The sequence below is a fragment of the Sinocyclocheilus rhinocerous genome, unplaced genomic scaffold, assembly GCF_001515625.1.
Source record: "Sinocyclocheilus rhinocerous isolate Xijiao unplaced genomic scaffold, SAMN03320098_v1.1 scaffold886, whole genome shotgun sequence".
Taxonomy (NCBI): domain Eukaryota; kingdom Metazoa; phylum Chordata; class Actinopteri; order Cypriniformes; family Cyprinidae; genus Sinocyclocheilus; species Sinocyclocheilus rhinocerous.
The window spans coordinates 957,635-978,098 of NW_015631204.1; the positions used below are offsets into that span (position 1 = coordinate 957,635).

Genomic DNA, 20,464 nt, shown 5'->3' on the forward strand with positions numbered 1-20,464 from the left:
GAGTCCAGCCCGGGTCGTCACATGTGGTTGCCGCACGCCCGCCGGCCGCGCCGTTCTCAAGGCCGCCAGCCGCCGCTCACTCAAGCCCGCCGTGTGTGATGCATTTTATGTGGCGACTGTTTCCTGAACCTCCAGAGTAGCATACAATGGGTCTGTGCTCAAAGGCTGTTCTATAAAGTGGGGCAGTTGAGCAACAATAATGTACATTATGTGGAAAATAATGTGTTTTTTTAACCTTAAACCGCATAAACACATTGCATTACACCAAATACACAAAATAATGTTCTTTTTAGCAGCATCATATGACCCCTTTAAAGTTCTGTTTTGACCCCTTATATACCCCTTATATGCTTTCTTCGCTGTAGTTTTGTGCTGTCTTGTGTGGCTGTGTTTCATCATACTGGTTTATATATGCGTTATTGGATTGCCAATGCATGAAACAGCAGTTTACTGGCCGAATGATGCTGAACTCACGCTGTATTGACGGAGGGGAGCAGTGAAGAATGCGCCTCATAAAATATCGAACTCACAGACAAATTTAATTGGGCTGCTAGAATATTTGTTTTATTTTCCTCCGCACAGCTTTCATTGAGAAGGACTGAATGTTCAATCCTTTGAGCATATTTTATGGAAATATTTGTCTGAGCTGTGCAATTCCTTTATTTTGATGTTAAAATTGAATTGCAAATGATCATTTTGGTCTCGGGCATCTAAAATGCATTCAGTATGTTAGAAATATATTGACTGAGTATTAAGACCTCATGATGGCAACTTCCAGTCTAGGAATATTTTATTTCTTTATGCGTTTTCTTGTATAATGCAAGCGTCAGCTAATTTATGAGAACAAAATATTCCAGATTAAATCTCATGGAAAGTTGGGAAGGGTACAGTAGATAGTGTCTGGAGTGTAGAGCCTGTAGCATGAATTAGATTTAATAATCCCCAGAGAAACCACTGAATTCTCTGTCCCAATTCCATTTTTCTTTGTAATTAAAGTGTGCGCTAAGATTGATAACAACATCCTTAGAGGAGATGGTATAAATACTTTACATTACATTTGTTTGTAGCTTCAGTTAAGTATGTACAGTATGTGTCAAAAAATAGTAAGAAAGGGCAAAATGTCTTGTTTTCTGAAAAAGTATTATTATTATTAATAATCGTGTTATAAATATAAGTAGTCGTAATATGAATTATATTTAAATTAATTGTTTAAAAATGTTTTACTTTTATGTATTTATTATTTTATATTATTTTATGTAAATTTTGTAAATATATACCTATTAAATATAACAAATACTTAATATAAAAAAATGTAATAATATTAATAAATGTTCATCGTTTGAATTATATATTTAAATTAACACATTTTACTGTCATTAGTTTAATATATTGAATTTTTATTATTTTATTTTATAATTTTATATATTTATAATATTTATATTTACACTACAGCCCCTGCTGAAATGAGCAGCATAAATGTAATGCTGTTTGATTTATGCTGGTAATTTCGGATTCGGTGCTTGTCTGGCTCTAGGGGTCAAGGTTTGTCTGGTTTGTCTGGAAAGAGATAGTGTGTCCCAGTTTACATAGTATCCATTTTAAGGAGCATGCATGAGTTTGTCCCAAATTATATACTAATATGTTGATATTTTTGTTTGCTACTATTTACACTTATGTTGTTTTATTAATTGATATTCATGTTTTACTGTTTATATTTTTCTGGCAGGTTCCCACAGTGACAGCTCACCCAGTGTGGTGTGATAATATGGGTGCTATTGGAGATGTTTGCTGTTTTTGTAGCCAAGACTTCAAAAAAATGATTTCCTTACTTAATATTTTTGTCTTGTTTTCCATTACAATTATCTAAACATTCTTAAATTAAGACACATTTAAGGAAAATGCCTTGTTTTCTGAAAGATGTACAAATCTTATCTTATCACATTCAGGGATATTTTTCTTGTTTTAAGAAAAAAAAGAATAGTTTAGCCAAAAATTTAAATTTGCTGAAAATTTGCTGCACTCTCAGGTCATCCAAGACATAGATGAGTTTGTTTCTTCATCAGAACAGATTTGGAGAAATTTAACATTGCATCACTTGCTCACCATTTGATCCTCTGTAGTGAATGGGTGCCGTCAGAATGAGAGTCCAAACAGCTCAATAATCCACACCACTCCAGTCCATCAATGAACATCTATCATTAAGGTTTCCTCCGTTGTCCTCTCAAATCAAAATCCACCAACATATTTGTTTAGAACTGTTTTCACATGTAAACGGTGCTTGATCTGTGCTTATTTCTATCCTGATTCAGACAAGATGACGTTTTCACTGGACAAAGCAATGTTATGGATAAAGGACTTGTCTGAAATTAAAAACATTGTTTATTAAACACACAGCTTTTCACTTCTCAAGACATTACTTAATGGGCTGCAGTTGTTTGGATTATCGACTTGTGGATTATTGAGATGTTTTTATCAGCTGTTTGGACTTTCATTCTGATGGCACCCATTCACTGCAGAGGATGGTTACATAGTTTTGTGGGTGAACTATTCCTCTAATATCGAGTCATTTGGCCTCTCAAGTAAATGCATCGGGATTTAAGAATGTTTCGATATTTGTACTGGACAACAAGACAAAAATACTGTGTAAGAATTCATTCTTTGCAGTGTATAATTATAAACCTAGCCTGAGAAATATTCACTGCATTTAGTGTGACAACTAGCCCCGCTTTATATACTTTCCCACCACCAGAGAAGTACATACAAATTGGGACGAGTGCTTCAGAGAATGTTCACCTGGATAATAAACTTCTCTTTGAATTCCATCGGGTTCCTGTGAGACACGTCGTTGTTTGAAGGCAGATCTTTGAGGCCCAAAGGACTGTGAACGCTGAGATCTGAAAACACATGCAGCACCACAGCAGAGAACGAGAACACGCGGGCGGCCCGTTCCCCTCCCACCGACACATCTGTACGGGTTCCCGCTGGTAGAAGGACTGTGAACGCTGAGATCTGAAAACACATGCAGCACCACAGCAGAGAACGAGAACACGCGGGCGTCCCGTTCCCCTCCCACCGACACATCTGTACGGGTTCCCGCTGGTAGTACTGGTGTGCCACGTTGCAGTGTACGACGGGTAATTAGCCATCATGGGAATATTTGTGGGTCCTAGTAGATGGATCCTTAGCGGGGTTTGCCATCAATCTTGAAACCCCTCCAACCACCCCAAGAGCCAAAATCTGCCTCTTTTTGAGGACTAAACCTGCATGAACATCATGTACTAACCAGTTGACATGGGGAAGACAGATAGTACTTGTACAATATTTGAAGAGCGAGATGCACACTGCAGTTCATGAGAGAGACACAGAAGTAAACGAGATTCAACACACAATTGATTTGTGAGGAATACAACACATTTCGTTATGCAAAAGAGTACATTTTTAACTATTTCAATGGATTTTTTAAAAATGATTTAAAACATTTATTTACCTTTTTAATTACATTTCTTAACATTTGTCTTGGTTTGTCTGGGGTCTTGTTTTTTTTTACAATGCATTATGGGATTGCACATTTGTAAGAGTAAGACCTGCAGTTAACAATTGATTGTAAGAAGAACAATGCCATACTCTAGTACAGTGTTAATGAAGTATTAATTATAGATTATTTATTTATATTTTGAATTTGCTTTTTTTATTTTTTCATTTTAATTTTAGTTTAAGTTTTAGTCAATTTATGTGCTTTTGACATCTCTAGAGGTTTTATTTAATTTATTTTTAGTAATTTCAGTACTTGAACCTATTAATATCATTATTTTCGTTTTTGTTTTTCATTTTTAGTTAACATAATTTTTTCAGCTTTATTTCGATTACCAAAACGCTTTTTTAACAGTTTGTTTTAGTTAGTAATAACAATACTGCTTTTAATAAAGGACAAATTTTAAAATAGTACATTTTTAATTATAAGTATTTAAAATGTCTGTTTATTTAATTATATTTTTAATTACATTATTTTCTCAAATTATTTTATTTTGCTTTACAGTATTAAATTAAGTGTATTTATTTATGTAGTAATTATTTTTTTGCATCGGGCCTGTAATGCCACAAATTGCATTACGTGATTGCATTTTTCCTTCAATTTTTCATCTTTTCCTCAATGCTTATCTCACATCCATATAGGTTCTTGACCAGTCATCTTACCGACAGCAATATGGCAATCAGATGCTTGAGCTGTAGAAGATAGAGGCAGTGTTTGTATCACCAGGGATCATTCGCATCTGAGTACAGACAAGCAGGTTGTCAAGTCTTCAGTTTCATGCTGAGTGTTAATTGGCTCTCCAATTCACACACGGTCTTCGTTCTTCTCTCCGAAGGTAATGGAGATGGTTTTCAGAGAAAAGAAGATACTGTAATTGAGCTCAATCACTCATAGACGGTCAATCAGTGGAGGATTCTTTATAGACCTGGACCATGTCGGCCTCATCAATACACCCGCAGAAAGAGCTCAATTCTCTGCGGGGTTTTAAGATGCTGATAAAATGGTAAGTGGGAAGGTATGCTATAAAATTATTGCATAATGCGATTTTGTCTGAGATCTTTCTTTTAATCTTGTAGTCGGTTGCTAAGCAGCTGGTATAAGTGGCTTGTCATTATAAGCATTGTCAGGTAGACTGTTATTTTAAGGGGTCGTGTTTTTGTCAAAGGTAATGATCCCGGGAAGAGACCGCCGCTAATGCAAAAGAAATGGAAGGAATCGGTCAAGAACAGATTACATGCTGGAGGAGGAATTGAGAAGAAGATGAGAAATGGACGACTGCTGGAAGTGGGAGAGGAATGGCTCGGGGAGGAGGAAAATCTCCGAATGATGAATTCTTATGTCAGAGGTGCTGTAGATAGGTAACAGGTTACAGAAGAGATTCGCTTTTTAAAACGCAGTGCGCCACGATCCGATTTGCTCAGATCGGGTGAAATGTTTAAGCTCATACACAAAACCACCGGTCACAGGAAGTGTGGAGTGATTTGTGACTCTGTCTTGGAAATATGAGTTAATTCGAGAGAGATAATAGCAGTTTACACCTCACTAGGCATCAGCCAGTTCCCAAATTGCTTCATAAATGGTAACAAATGAACCCATGAACTGCTAAAACAATTCAGAGGTTTTTTTCTGAAGTATGTGGAGATCTTCTATGGCATGTGGCATATATCACTGTGATCTCTTGGTAATGACATCATAATGACTCTCTTAAAGGAATAGTTCACTCAGAAACAAAATCCTGTCATTGGTTATTCCTCCTCATTTCATTACATATGACTTTCTTTCTTTTTGGGACACGAAATAATCTCTCGCTTGCTCTTTTTCACACAATGACAAAAAAAGTATTCTTCTATATGAATTGGGCAACTTATATTCCAAGTCTGCAGAGGACATATGATGTCCATATGATGGTTTCGTGTGAAGAACAGACCAAAAGTTAGGTTGTTCAGAACATCCTTGTTTTGGTGCAAATTTTGTCATTCCATATGGCTTTCTTTCTTTTGTGGAATTCAAAAAGAGATGTCACACAAAATGTTCAAGCTGCTCTTTTCCATACAATAAAAATTACTAAGATTTTTAATAGGTAATTAATAGGTTTTATTTTTATACTTTCCTTTTTCTTTTTAATTTTTGGTTTAGTTATGATTTTCTCTTTATTGTTTTTGTTCTTATTCAGTTGTATTTTTATTTCAGTTTTTATTTAAATAATTTTGGTACTTAAACTGATTTGATTTCAGTTAGCTTCCAAGGCAGCATTTCTAATTTTACAATTTTGCATCTAATATATTTCAGCTTTATTTCAATTGAATTAAAAAAGTTTATTTTTAATACATTTTAATACTTTTAGTTAACAGTAGTAACAGTCAGGTAACATTTGCAAATTGTTCTAGAAAATCAAACAGATTTGTAATGATATGAGATTGAGTAAATGATGACAGGATGGAAATTATTATTTAAATTATTATTTAGAGGGAACTGTTCCTTTAAGGTGTTGAGCTTCAGGCAATAACATTTTGTCATTTCTTTGTAGACATCCTCAGAAACTGCTGCCAAAATCTTTCCTGCTGTCTTAGAAAGGAATAATAGAAAAACTTTAATCTCCCCTTTTTCATATCAGTCTCTTTCTGTCTCTCTTTGTCATCTTGTTTTCATCTTTTTCCGCCTTTGTGTCTGAAAACTGGATTTACTGCCAGCAGTCAGTCTCAGTACAGATTCATGTGAATGTTTGAGTTCTGGTGTCCATGTTGTGATTATAAACAGAATCCCTGCATAGTTAAAGAGAGGCGATGTAGGTCACGCTGTGACCAGCTGCATGAGTCTCTTGTTTCCATAGCACTCATTTACCAGCTGTTCTCTCGCTGCTGCACGAGCTGAAAATTCATGTCAGGTTGACAGTGTTGGGAAAGCTACTTTGAAGTACTTCAGTCCAACTACAGTCAAGCTTTTGAAAAAGAAGATGCTGCACTACAAGTTACTGGCAAACAAAGCTAACTATGTTGAAGTTAGTTATCTATCTATCTATCTATCTATCTATATGTGTGTCTGTGTGTGTGTGTGTGTGTGTGTATACAGATGAACCGAAGCGTTTAACTAATTATTTAATGAATTTTAAACACTCAAGACACATTGATGAATCACAGAATATGTATTTATTTGCATTAACAGTGTGAATGCAGATAAACAGATGCATTTAACAAATTTCATAAATTGTCAATATTTAATTAAGACCGCAACATAAATGAATCAGTTCATTCAGATGAATCATCAAATGATTCCGAATCATTTGATCAGATAATCATTTATTTACATGAACAATTTAAATGAACTGATTCAGAAAAGCAGATGCTGTTAACTAATTATTTCACAAATCTTCAGCATTTAAGTAATTATTAAAAAGACAGCGACTTAAATGAATCAGTGAATCGTTTATTTACATGAACAGTGTGAATGAACAGATTCCGTAACAAAGAATATTTAAAGAATAAGAATATTTACTCCGATTTAACCAATTCGTTCACAAATTTTATATATTTTATTAACTATTAAGAAAATACAAGGACTTGAGTCAGTGAATTATTTATTTAAATGAATGTCTGAATGAACTGAAAAATCAAAAAGCATGTTTGAGTTGTTGTTGTTTTTTTATCTTGATTTTCTCAGTGGCGGAGCAATAAAATGGTACAAAATTAACATATTTAATTTTTTGTGCTTCACCACTAGTTGTTGGTAAAAGCAGTTTATTAAAATCTACACTTTTCATTTATGGAAACTATAAATGTGTAGTTCAGTCAGTAGCATTAGTACTTTTAGTAAGTGACTTCCCAACATTGCAGGCTAATCCTTTGCGTTAAATTGTTGTGACATCTGTCAATGTCATATCTGCCCATGTCAACATTGTGAATTCACTGTGTTGCCAAAAGCAGTTTGCGGACTGCTGTTTGACTCCCTCAAAAGCGCCAGTTCTCGCAGCCTTGGTGTTTGCTGCATTTTATTCATGTATTCAGACGGCACGCTGCTGGGGTCTCAACTCTGCCTCCTTTCACACCGGAGACGGCCCGCTAAGGTTAACACCTGTCCCCGAACCGGTAATCTGAGCCATATTAAACATCTCAGTTAGACCGTGACCCGCATAATATAAAGCAATTATTATCTCACAGCAAGTCTTCGTCGTGGCCTAGTGAGATATTTCCGTTTTGGCAAGTTTTTCATCGCAAAGTAACATGCCGTTCTGTACGAGGCAATAAAAAAACAGAGAAAAATGCATTTGAAGTCTAAAATTAAAGTGATGCATGGGAGAAAAAAAGCTATGTTTCGTTAGATAGTAAGTCAAGGTGTTAAAAAAAACATCCTCCTGTTTCTGTTTCAGGTTGTGGAGGTGTGAGAAGAAAATGAGCAGCCTAGGAAAAAAATGAGTTGTTATTTTGACATCACAGGTATTTTACATGCACCAAAGGTCACTGAGTCTGCCTTTAACAATATCTAATAATAACAGGTACTTATTAATGAGTTTTGAGAGAAATCCTGTCATTTGAGTTGTTGTTGTTTTTTTATCTTGATTTTCTCAGTGGCGGAGCAATAAAATGGTACAAAATTAACATATTTTATTTTTTGTGCTTCACCACTAGTTGTTGGTAAAAGCAGTTTATTAATGGAAAATCTACACTTTTCATTTATGGAAACTATAAATGTGTAGTTCAGTCAGTAGCATTAGTACTTTTAGTAAGTGACTTCCCAACATTGCAGGCTAATCCTTTGCGTTAAATTGTTGTGACATCTGTCAATGTCATATCTGCCCATGTCAACATTGTGAATTCACTGTGTTGCCAAAAGCAGTTTGCGGACTGCTGTTTGACTCCCTCAAAAGCGCCAGTTCTCGCAGCCTTGGTGTTTGCTGCATTTTATTCATGTATTCAGACGGCACGCTGCTGGGGTCTCAACTCTGCCTCCTTTCACACCGGAGACGGCCCGCTAAGGTTAACACCTGTCCCCGAACCGGTAATCTGAGCCATATTAAACATCTCAGTTAGACCGTGACCCGCATAATATAAAGCAATTATTATTTCACAGCAAATCACTTCCTCGCCGCCTAGTGAGATATTGCCGATTTGGCAAGTTTTTCATTGCAAAGTGTTTTAGCACCTAATGTGGAATAATTTTAGCACTAATCACTAGTAAAACTAAATTAATACGTCTAAGAAAGGTACACAAGTCTGAGTGGGTCAGAGGTTAGCAGCCACGTCAATAAAATCAATACGAAAAAATGAAAGGCACACAAGGATTTGTTGTCTGGACAGGCCACCAAACTACATCATATGTTGTTTTATATTTCATGATCATATTGAAAAGGCAATCAGATGATATAAAATATTAAATTTCTAATAAACGGATGAATGGTGGTGACCAGCAGCAGCAGCTGTGAACTCTAAAACAGATGAAACGTACTACAACACGTCTTCACAGATAGCTGAGAGAGAGTTCATCCACCTCCATCTTTCTGTTTACACGTTGGCTCTGACAGAGCGATAATTGGAGAGGGAGATACTCAAGCTAGCTGGAAAATGGAAGTTCACAAATTAAGCATGATTAGTCTTTTAGTTGTTTCTAAGTTGAGACGCATTCACCCGCAGCTCCAGGCATGCCGTTCTGTACAAGGCAGGAACAAAACCAAGAGAAAAATGCACTTGAAGTCTGAAATTAAAGTGATGTGTGGGAGGAAAAAAGCCAATTATGTTTGGTTAGATAGTACGTTTGGTCAAGATGTCCACCTGTTTCAGTTTCAGGTTGTGGAGGTGTGAGAAGAAAATGAGCAGCCTAGGGAAAAAATGAGTTGTTATTTTGACATTGCAAGTATTTTACATGCACTAAAGTTCATTGTGTCTGCCTTTAACAATATCTAATAATAACAGGTATTTATTTATGAGCTTTGAGAGAAATCCTGCCATTTCAGTAGTTCTTGGCTAGCTGGGGTGCGTTTCCCAAAACTATCGTTACCTAACTATGGTCGTTAGTTCCATTGAATTCTATTAGCAACGACGGAACTTGCGACCATATTGCTTTTGGGAAACGCACCCCTGGTTGGTGTATGCATCAGTACCAGCAAAAGTAATATCTCACTTAAATGTCTCACAGGGTTTCTGAAGGTCTTAAAAAGTCTTACTTCACCCCTCCACAAATTAAGGCCTTTAAAATGGCATTAAATCAGAGCAGAAGGTTTTAAATGGATAAAGTCATGGCATTAAATGCTGCATGTATTAAAAAAATTTATGTTAGTATTTTTTCTTGTCTTATAGTCAAGTCAAGTCACCTTTATTTATATAGCGCTTTTAACAATACAGATTGTGTCAAAGCCATATATCTAAATATCCATAAATCAAATTTACTTGAGATGCAAAATGAAGATATGAAACTGTTTATGAGAAATTAAATGAGTTTTAAAAAATGAACAAATATCTGTAAATGAAAACTTCTTTTCCCTTTGAATAAAGTTACTTTGGTGTTACAAGATACATTAATTAAGTTACATTACATGAAGTCAGTTGGTGGATATTTGTTTTGTTTTTTCGTGGGTTTTTTTACAAACTTGCTTCATTTTGATCAGTTACACAGAAAAACAAAGACTAATGGTATTTTGCTTCTCAAGTAAATGGATCTTGATTTAAGAGACCTAAGACATTTGCATTGGAAAACAAGACAAATATGCTAAGGAAGAACATCACTTTTTGTGCAGTGTGATCAGAGAGTACAGTAGAAATTATTTTCATGTTCTAATAGTTGGGTCAGAGGTATTCAAGCTATTTTCTTGTAAAATGATTTAAAAAGTAATAGAGATTGGTAGGAAGCCATATTTTCAGTCTTTGAAGTGTTTACAACTCATTGTGTTCTCCCTATTTAGAGATTGTTTTCCTCAGTTTATTCCTTGAATTTTCTTACCTTGGTCTTAAAAAGTCTTAAATGTACCTTTATATAAGGCTCAAAGGACTATAAAATGCCATAACTAGGCCTATTGTTTAGTTCCTTTAGAGCAGACAAGGTACACTTGAGAGTTTCACAGTATACATTATATTAAGAACTCACAACAAGGGGGAATCGTTCTCATTTAATTAATCTTTAAACGGGAATCCAGGGAGCGTGACTCATGTTATTGGGTCTCAAAGCGTCACTTTAACTACCATTTTTGGTAATAAATTTATATCCAGGATATACTGAAAAGGTGCGATTATGCAATGGCTAACAGCATTAGCTGCTTAAAAGTTGGTCCTGCTTGTATAAAAACATGACTCACCTGGTTTAAAATAACATGAAACTGATACATCCAAGAGTTTTCACCCTTGACTGAAACGATACTTGACAAAGAATAGTTGTCTGATTTTGATGTAGAACTCTACTTGAAAGATGATTTAAATAATTATGTGACCTGGTTGACACATTCAACTAGTTTTTTTCCAAAGAAACAAAAGGTATGAAATTTCGTCACTGGTGAAATGAGGAGGCTGCTTTTTCTGTATTTTTAGTCCAATATAAATTCATTTTTTAGGTTAAATGTTTATTGAACACTGTTTGCCATCAACAAACAACCATAGAGTTTCTAAAAGAAGCAGGCATTTCCCATTTGTGTTCCTGGTTTTCCTTTGCTGTAAACAAAACTTGGTTCTCGCAAGACTAGCATATTCTCACCGAAGCTTACGCTACACATACGTCCTGCGTCATCTGCTGGACACCACTCTCTCGTGAGCGCATGTATGACAGTTAGCAGAAGCTAGAGATTAGAGTTCATAGAGTTTTAAATATGAATATTTTTGTTACACAAATGTATTGATTCACTTCAGAAGGCCTTTATTAACCCTTGGGAGTCGTGTGGAGTCCTTTTTATGATGGATTGATGCACTTTTTTGACTTCAAAATCTCGACCACTATTCACTGCCATTATAAAGCTTCGGAAGAGCCAGGACATTTTTTTATATAACTTCGATTGTATTCATCTGAAAGAAGAAAGTCATATACACCTAAGATGGCTTGAGGGTGAGTAAATCATGGGGTGCTTTTCATTTTTGAATGAACTATCCCTTTAAGTTAAGTTTGTGTTCAAATTTGTCATGTGAATTCGCCGCATTGACCAACAGAAATCTGCTTAGTTTGAAAGTGGCTTCTGTGCAAGCTGTGCTTTACACAACACAATGGAACTGTTAGCCTGTAAAATTGCACTGAAATATATAGTTCAGTCATGAAACTCTAGATGGCGCAGGCGACTGGTTGTTAACGTAACCGATGATATTCAGAGAGTTAAACGACTTGGCACAAGCTGATTGGTTCATGCTGCATATGCAGCCAATGAGCTTACTGCCTTGCATTTATATGGCTGGCTAGCATTCACTAGAGATTCCTGCAGCACGCTCTCCGAGTTTCTCTGAAACCCTCCACCTTCCCCAGCTCCACCTGTATAGATCTGCTACGGGTTATTTTATGTGCTATTTGTGCAGCAGCAGTATGTCTTAAATACTCACGGCACCGTATCGCCTTATGCATTGGCAGTAGCAAGATCCTGTTCTTGCTTGCAGCAGCAGCAATAATCTACAACTACAGCAATAACCAACAGCAGCAGCAATTCAGCAGCAGCGTAGCAGATCTATTCCGCCAAGACCAAATACATTAACATTGAAGATTTTAGCATGGTGATGGATATGACAGAGAGTTGTCATGATTGAAATGTTGTTGTTAATGTAACACACTTATACGTTCTATTTAAAGTGTCTGTCCCTATTCATTACAATGAAAACCAGCCACCACCCCAACTGTGTTCCACTGAAGATCTTCAAATGGATTTGCAACAACATTGGTGAGTGAATCATAACAATTTTTCAAATCTTGTGTGCACTATTTCTTTAAAACAAACGTGCTAGCTTCTTAGCAGTTGGGTCAGTTGGTCTACTGGCACATTTGAGCTCTGTCCATGTGCGTCGCTCCTCTCTCAGCATGGCATGTGTCAGTCTCCGTCACATTAACAGCTAATTAAGATCTGAGTGATTTCCTGTGGGGAGTGTGTTCTACTTAACCATCTTCCCAAAGCCTGTGATTCCCACATTAATCTTCCGCCCCCCAAGAACACTTCTATCGATTTGCGGTTCCTCGGGAGCCAGTCTCATCTTGGAAGTGATGAACAGGATTAGACTGAAATGAGCAGTCAGGGGAAGGAGGTGTTAATGCTGAAGCTGAGAGAGGGAAATTTCAGTCATAGAGCCAATTGCTTGTCTTTGTTATACTTTTTAAGTGCTTTGCTTTACTTGAGTGAACTGGTGTGATGGTTTCTAATCGGATGTAACCAAGTGAATGTTGTGCAGGAAAAAGCAATTCTACTGACAATTAAATATTAACAGATCATAATAAAAAATGATACTGATGTGGCCACTGCCTCAATATTCAGATTAATGGGACGATCAATATGGGGTTTTCAAATACCAGTTTGGAAGTTTTACATTTTGAAGAACCTTGAGTATTTGTTTGCTTTCCATTCTACGATGGTTGTATTCTCGAAGTCCAGTACTGTTCAAGTTCGGGGTTAATATTTTGGAAGAAGTCCACATGCTCACCATTGCTGCATATATTTGATAAAAAAATTCAGTTAGAACATAATATTTTTTCAGTGTAATTTATTCCTGTGATGCAAAGCCATTACTCTACGTTCAAGAAACATTTCTTAATATCATCATTAATGTTTAAAACATGCAGTTGTGCTCTTTAATATTGTTTTGGAAACAATGATACAGCATTATTCGAAAAAGAAATCTTTTGCAACATTATAAATGTCTTTACTGTCACTTTTGACCAATTTAATGCATCCTTGCTGAATAAATGTATTCATTTTTAAAGGAACACGCCACTATTTTTGAAAATAGGCTCATTTTCCAACTCCCCTAAAATTGTACTACTTTTGAACAGTATGTATATATCAAAGTGCCATGGCATTATCATTTTTTCTATGTGCTTGAGTTATTGCTTAGTAACAGTGCTCATGAGACGTGTGATTCAGGTGGAGTTGGCATTAAGTGGAATATTAACTCTGATGAAGTGTTGTTGTTTTGACAATATTTCATGAAGTGTTTCCTCCCATATGGTGAAAATTTCAAGGCAATGCTTTCATACACCTCCTCAGCTCAGAATGATTTGTTATCTCTTGTTATCTGACAGGCCTGAATGAACTCACTGAAGACTCCAGCTGCTCAAATTTATAAACTTAACATCAAGTTCTAGCTTAAACTAATTTTAGGTGATTCATTTCATATTGAAACAGGAGGTTGGAGCGGTATATTGAAGAGCTCGGCCTGTTTTTAATCTTGATTTGCTGCTTGCTAATGCAAAAGAAATAGACAGAGAAGGATGTTCTCGTTCTAGAAAGCATGAGATTAAACAAAAACATTTTATAGACCCATGCGAAGAAAAGCCATGAATATTTTTGATCCATTTTCTTGAAAGAGAAAAACTAAATTTTAAGTACATTTATCAGCTAAAATTTTTTACTTTACACTATAGCTAACAGCAACATTTCCTATTTTCATTTAGTTTAACTTTGTGCACTAAATTTCAAACTAAAACTTAAAAAAATAATCAAAATTGAAATGTATATTAAAATATTACTAATAAAAATTACAGAATAAAATGACTGAAACCTCAACTAAAATTAAAATGGAAACAATATAAAAATAATAACGTTTAATGACGAAAAACTTTCTAATGCAGTTACATTTTTGTAATAAAATAAACATTTTCAGTGTGTGCATGTCATATTCTGCACGTCATCTTCCTTGCCAATCATTTCTCTTATTTCTAAACTTATCAAGAAAATTTGCTTTTCTCTCAAGCTTCTATCAACTCTAAATCCTCATATGAACTGTGTTCACTGTTTAGGGCAAATGACAAACAATCTCGTTTTCCATGGTCTTCAAAATCCTTCAGGCCTTTTATGTTACTAATTATGAGTTTATTTTAGTAAATACAACCATCTACAAGAGGAAATGAGCACCTCACCATGGCACATTATCAATATTTATGCTAAACTGTGCTTTACACTCTGAGTCAAGTAAATGAATAATTTGTAACTGTTATTGTTTGGTGAAGGCTTACTTTTCCTGGAATCAAATTATTAACAAGCAACAATGTTTTTTCACAGGCACCCATGCAAACAGCATTATAATAAACATTCTCATCTCAGCGGAGTGAGCGAGCCGCGGCGCCCCTCAGGGCTGGATCCGTGCCCACCAAACTGATTAGCATTGCATTTCCCGTCCTGCCTGCAGTAATTACTGTCATTTCAATAGGATACAATTGATTTTCAGGAAGTGTTTATAAGAAAACTTCAAAGACCCTGTAAAATCAAAACAGAGATGTTTAATCCATATCTGTTTGCTTTGAGGCCACACTGTATGGAATAATAATAATAATCATAAACATAAAGGTAATTGTGACTTTTTTTCCTCAGAGTTCTTGAGTTTCTATCTCGCAGTTTGGGAAAAAAGACTGAACTATGAGACAAAAAGTAAGAATGGTAAGACATAAAATCACAATTCTGAGAAAAAAAAAGAATTATGAGATGTTAACTTGCAGTTCTGAGAAGAAAAGTCTCACAATACTGACTTTTTCTCTCACAAACTTTCTTGCAAGTTTATATCTTGCAATCGTGTGCAAACAGTAGTGAGATATAAACTTACTAATGTGAGAAAAAAGTCAGAATTGTGAAATATAAATAAGCAATTCTGAGAAGCAAAGTCTGAATTGTCAAATAAAAAATTTGTAATTTCGCTGCTTTTTCCACCATGTGTAACTTTTTATCTCACAATTCTTACTTATTTCTCACAAATGCAAGTTTATATCTTTTTTCTGAAGTTTGCCACTTTTTATCTTACAATTTTGACTTTTTATTGGAGTTGCAAGCTTATATCTCCGCAATTGTGAGATATAAACTCATAATTGCAAGATATTTTAATAAAAAAATCGTACATATTGTGCTTTTAAATACCCCGTGAAATCAAAATTGGAGATGTTTAGTTCATATCTGTTTGCTATATGAGGCCATACTGTATGGAATAAAAAAAAACTAAACAAAGGTTGTGACTTATTTCTCACAAATGCAAGTTTATATCTCGCAATTGTGAGATAAAAACGTTTTTCTAAAGTTTGTGACTTTTTATCAAATTTTTTGCAAGCTTATATCTCGCAATTGTGATACATAAGCTCTGAATTGCATGAAAAAACTCTGAATTGTGACAAACTCATAATTCTGAGAAGTAAAGTCTGAATTAGATATAAATTTGCAATTGCAAGAAGAAGAAAAAAACAAGCTAGTTTTTGCCTTTTTCCCACAATCTGCAGCTTTATTCTCACATTTGTTTTGTTTTTTCTTGAATTAATATTTCCATTCTTGCAATTGTGAGGTACCAATTCAGAATTGCAAGAAATGTCAGAACTGTGAGATAAAAAGTTGCAATTACCTTTTTTATTTTTTCATTCCTTGATGGAAATAAGCTTCTATACATGTGCATGTAACTTTTTGCACAGGGGTTTTCAACAGGGGATTTGTGAACTAATAAGAGTCTGGCACCACATAATTCACCATTATTTCTATTTATGGTCATTCCCACAGCTTTCCAGTCTCTTTTTGATAACAACACAGGAGGACACTGACCGCAGTGTTCTTTCCATGATCACTCTGAATATTTGCTTCAGGCCTGTCTCTTTAAACTTAAACTTGTACCAGCAAAACCCTGTGGAGTCAAGCAATCTTAAGGAGCTTCTTTCAAGCCGAGTGTAACGTTTGATGACGCACATATTCATGGACCATTGTGCACACTGTTCTGTTATAAACCTCCTTATATTTCAAACTGTGCACTGTTTCATTTGTTTTAATTAACTTGTTTATAATTTGTGTGGCAGATTTTCCTGCTGCCTGAACTCTGAATGCAAAACAGCTGCTGCCCATAATGTGATGACATGATCATATTTCTCTTGTTCTACCTTGAATTTGCATCATGGTCATCAAAACCATAATGCAGTTAAATTTTTGTGTGACAGACAGTGTCTGAAGTTTTTGCACTCTGTACAAATAATGACCCAAAAACAAGTTTATTTGTCATACTGGAAATGGACAATCTGGACGAGTTACAGTGAATCGTGGGATACAGCCAGGTAATTTATGCATACAGAAAATGTGCATAGAATAACTGCAGGAATGGTGTAGTATAGTGAATTGTTAGTATGTTATTTTGAACATGGCCATTGTTTTGAGTATGAGTAAATCATCACTTTCATTTAGGTTTGTACAGTTAAATGATATTAGTTGAAAATGCATGCTTACATGGAAGTATATCATGTTTGGCATAATATTTTCAGTGTACTGTGACATCAGATGCATTCATTCTTCCTTTCTACACTATTTAGATAGTTTAGCTGATATTAATGTTTTCTGAAGGGAATATTTGCATTAAAGTCATTTTTGTTTTTGCTCTCAACAGTTGGTAATAGAAAGGAGTCTATTGTTGCAATTAAATCTCAGTTTTCCATGTTTTAAATGATGTAAACACAAGGGGGAAATGACTTGAGATTTCAGTCAAATCTGAGAGTTTATGGTTGGCCAGATTTCCTCTGGTCTCTTCAGACTCTATATAGAAGCACATTAGCATTATCAGTGCAATAGCTGCTTCTGGCAAGATCTCTGTCTGTCTATTCCATTCTGGGATTCATCCAGAAATCAGTCTAGACAGGACAAACGACAGGCAAAGCAGACAGTGAAGCGTAATGGAAATAAATCTGATCATTTGTTGCATCGCAGAATAAACCGTCTGTGTCTTGAGAGAGTTTGTAAAGGGCAGATGCTTGTAAAAGCACTCGAGTTGTATCCCGTGAACTTCTCTCTCAACTCGAGTAGGCCTACTTACTCTGCACAAATGTACCAGACTGCTAATTAAAACATGGACAGATTGTGTGCAGATTAAGCGTGACTGCGAGGAAGTTGTTCGTTTAATTATTAAAGAACGACACAGTGTTTTACCTGCTGGTTTCATCCCTCTCAACTTCAGTTTGAACGTCATTTGTTAAAGGTGACATATCATGAAAATCGGACTTTTCCAGGTTTTAAGTGCTATAATCAGGTCCCCAGTGCATCTACCAACCAAGGAAACGTGGAAAAGATTAACCCAGTAACTTTGTTTTGGTAAGCCTTTTTCTGCAAGCGTCTGAAAAAACTAGCGCGTCTGATTTCGCTCCCTTGGTGACGTGGCAAAAGGATCTCATTATAATATTACCGCCCCTTAATCTGTAAGTTTACACCCACGGCGCCGTCAGCGCGATAAACATGATAATCAGAAGGGGGGCGGGGAGCAGCAGCTCATTTGCATTTAAAGCGACAGGCCCGAAAAACTGCGTGTTTCTGCTTCCACTCAAAATAGGCATTTTCAAAATGATATAATAAATGATCTGTGGAGTATTTTGAGCTGAAACTTCACAGACACATTCTGGGGACACCAGAGACGTATATTACATATTGTAAAAAGGGGCATAATATGTCTCCTTTAAAGAAAATTGTTAATTTGATTGTTTTATATTATTAAATTTCGAAAAGGAATCAATATTTCAGACTACAAACACCATGAGAGGATGCATCTTCACAACAGCCTATTCAGGTTGTGGTTTCCAATAGCCAATTCTTAAAATATTACCTCCATTCGGTAGGCCTAAATACATTTATCTGATTATAGCTGAATATAGTATTTATATACTTGAAATTTGAATTGGTAACCAAGAAAATGAATGTAGTGTCAATTATATTTGTAATAAATTACACATTACAATTGAGATAAAATCCACTTTTCTCATTCAAAACCTCTTACATCTAACATACACAGATTATAATACTGATTTTAAGTGAACTCTCTCAGTTTTAAAAAGATTTCTTCACAAAGAGGTTTCTTCACAATACCTTATCTGTTCTCAATTAATAAAATAAATATGGCAGCTGGACTGAGAATGTTTACAGAGCTGAATCAAAGGTGAGTTGAAACGTGTGAAGAGAAGCAGAAGAATGGCTGTTTGTTCGAAATGAGTAATATGATGTGACCAACCAAAAAAAATTTATCTGGAGGGGTCGAGATAAAGTCTGAGTTATTAGATGCCCATTAAGTTAGATGCAAACACTTGTGATCCAGCAGATGGGAACAATGGCTTCATTTTTAACACATCAGAATCAATCAAAGTCTTTTTCTGATTCACTAAACCAACAGTGAACAGCCAAACCACAGATCATATGCCACATGGCTTTGAAGTTAGTTCAGGCATAAAAGCCAATGTTGGGAAGATTTGTCCCAGGCCAGGAAAAATCGGTGATGCCTTTTGGCGTTCTTGGATTTAGACCAGTGTGACATAACCATTCTTCTTCTTAACCCTGTAAAGCCTTACATATAAAATAATACTAAGAAAAATCACGTTTGTAATGTAGAGGCTTTAGAAATTCATGTATCGAATATGATGCAGTATAGGTTTTTTAGGCTTAATAAATGAACGTGATTCAGTGGGTGTCATTATAATGTCCATGCACCATTATTAAAAATGCATATATGCTAAATATCATGCACTTTCCAAAGACATGTACTGTACATAATGCCCTTGTCTTGAGGTCAACTGTGTTTAACTTTAAATTCAGCAAAGTGCCTGTCATATCTTATAGCGCTCTCATTTGCATGCTTAATACCTCGTCCTGTTTTGTAATTCAATACATCTTCTTTTCTGTGCAAGCATTCATCAGCTTGACAATGTGAAGCTACTCATCTAATATGCTTGTGCACAAATTATGAATATGTAAAACATTCAAAATACAGCAGCAGGCAAAACCAAGAAAAGCTAACTACATAAGCTGCATTCTCTAAAATGGCTGGTGAACAGCTCAGGGACCTGTTTTATGAGCTATGCAGACATTTTAATTATTCAGCTGAGAAAAAGTCACTCATCATATCTAGATTTACCACAGGAGACTCTTTTTGTGTCCCTCCCTATATTGTATCGTCCACAGCATTGTTTTTTAAATGTAGTCATTTTAACACACAGGTGAGATGGAGGTCGCATATGCAAACAGGCAGACATCATAAGGACCACCATTAATGCTAAGTAATTACCTTTGTATCTTTCTCTAATTAAATGATTAAGAGTTGAGGAGGCCGTCTTTAGTTACTTGCTGCCTCCTGTTGGACAGAAAAGATAATTACACATGAATCAGTTTTAGTGCTTTTCGCATTTGTAAATATATATATCTTGGGATGTTATTTCAGTATTATGATCCCACGCGATTTATTTATAGGCTATTTTAGTTTGTTATTAATATTCCCACATGAAAAAATACTATAGTAGGGTGACCATACGTGCCATGTTCCCAGGACGCGTTCTGGCCAGGATTTCTATATTGCCTAAAATATCTAGGTTTTGGCTTTGTTTGCGTGTGCAGACCGATCGGTGTATGACATCAAAGTACCATACAGACGGTTATGCTTTCGAAACGCTCTCGAGGTACTTTGATGTCAAACACTGATCGGTCTGAGCCGCACTGCTTTTAAGTCGAACACACCTAATATGTACGCGTAATTGAATCGCTTTGACCGTAGATCCCACCTTCTCACACACCATGATTGGTCCATTATGTACAATGCTTGCATGTTATTGGTCAAACTACTTTTCGATCATTACCTTCAGCAAGCATGAAAACAGGAAAACAAAGCCAAAACAAACCCAGGCCAGGACGCGTCCTGGCAAAATGGCACGTATGGTCACCCTACACTTGCATATCATTGCTCTTTTGTTGATTTTGATTGCTTCCATTGTCCTCATTTATTAAGTCGCTTTGCATAAAAGCGTCAGCTAAATGACTAAACGAGATATATATATATATATATATATATATATATA

The 20,464-nt window shown here is 35.6% G+C and overlaps 1 protein-coding gene across 1 annotated transcript in view; it reads left to right on the top strand.

Moving 5' to 3' along the window:
• The first annotated feature begins 14,988 nt into the window (after window positions 1-14,988).
• Window positions 14,989-20,464, top strand: part of LOC107741675 (ras-related protein Rab-7a-like) — a 22,818-nt gene continuing 17,342 nt past the window's right edge. Inside the window, exons 1-2 of the mRNA XM_016554451.1 lie at window positions 14,989-15,000; window positions 15,803-15,804. The gene's annotated coding sequence lies outside the window, so the exon portion shown is untranslated. The remainder of the gene's footprint in view (window positions 15,001-15,802; window positions 15,805-20,464) is intronic.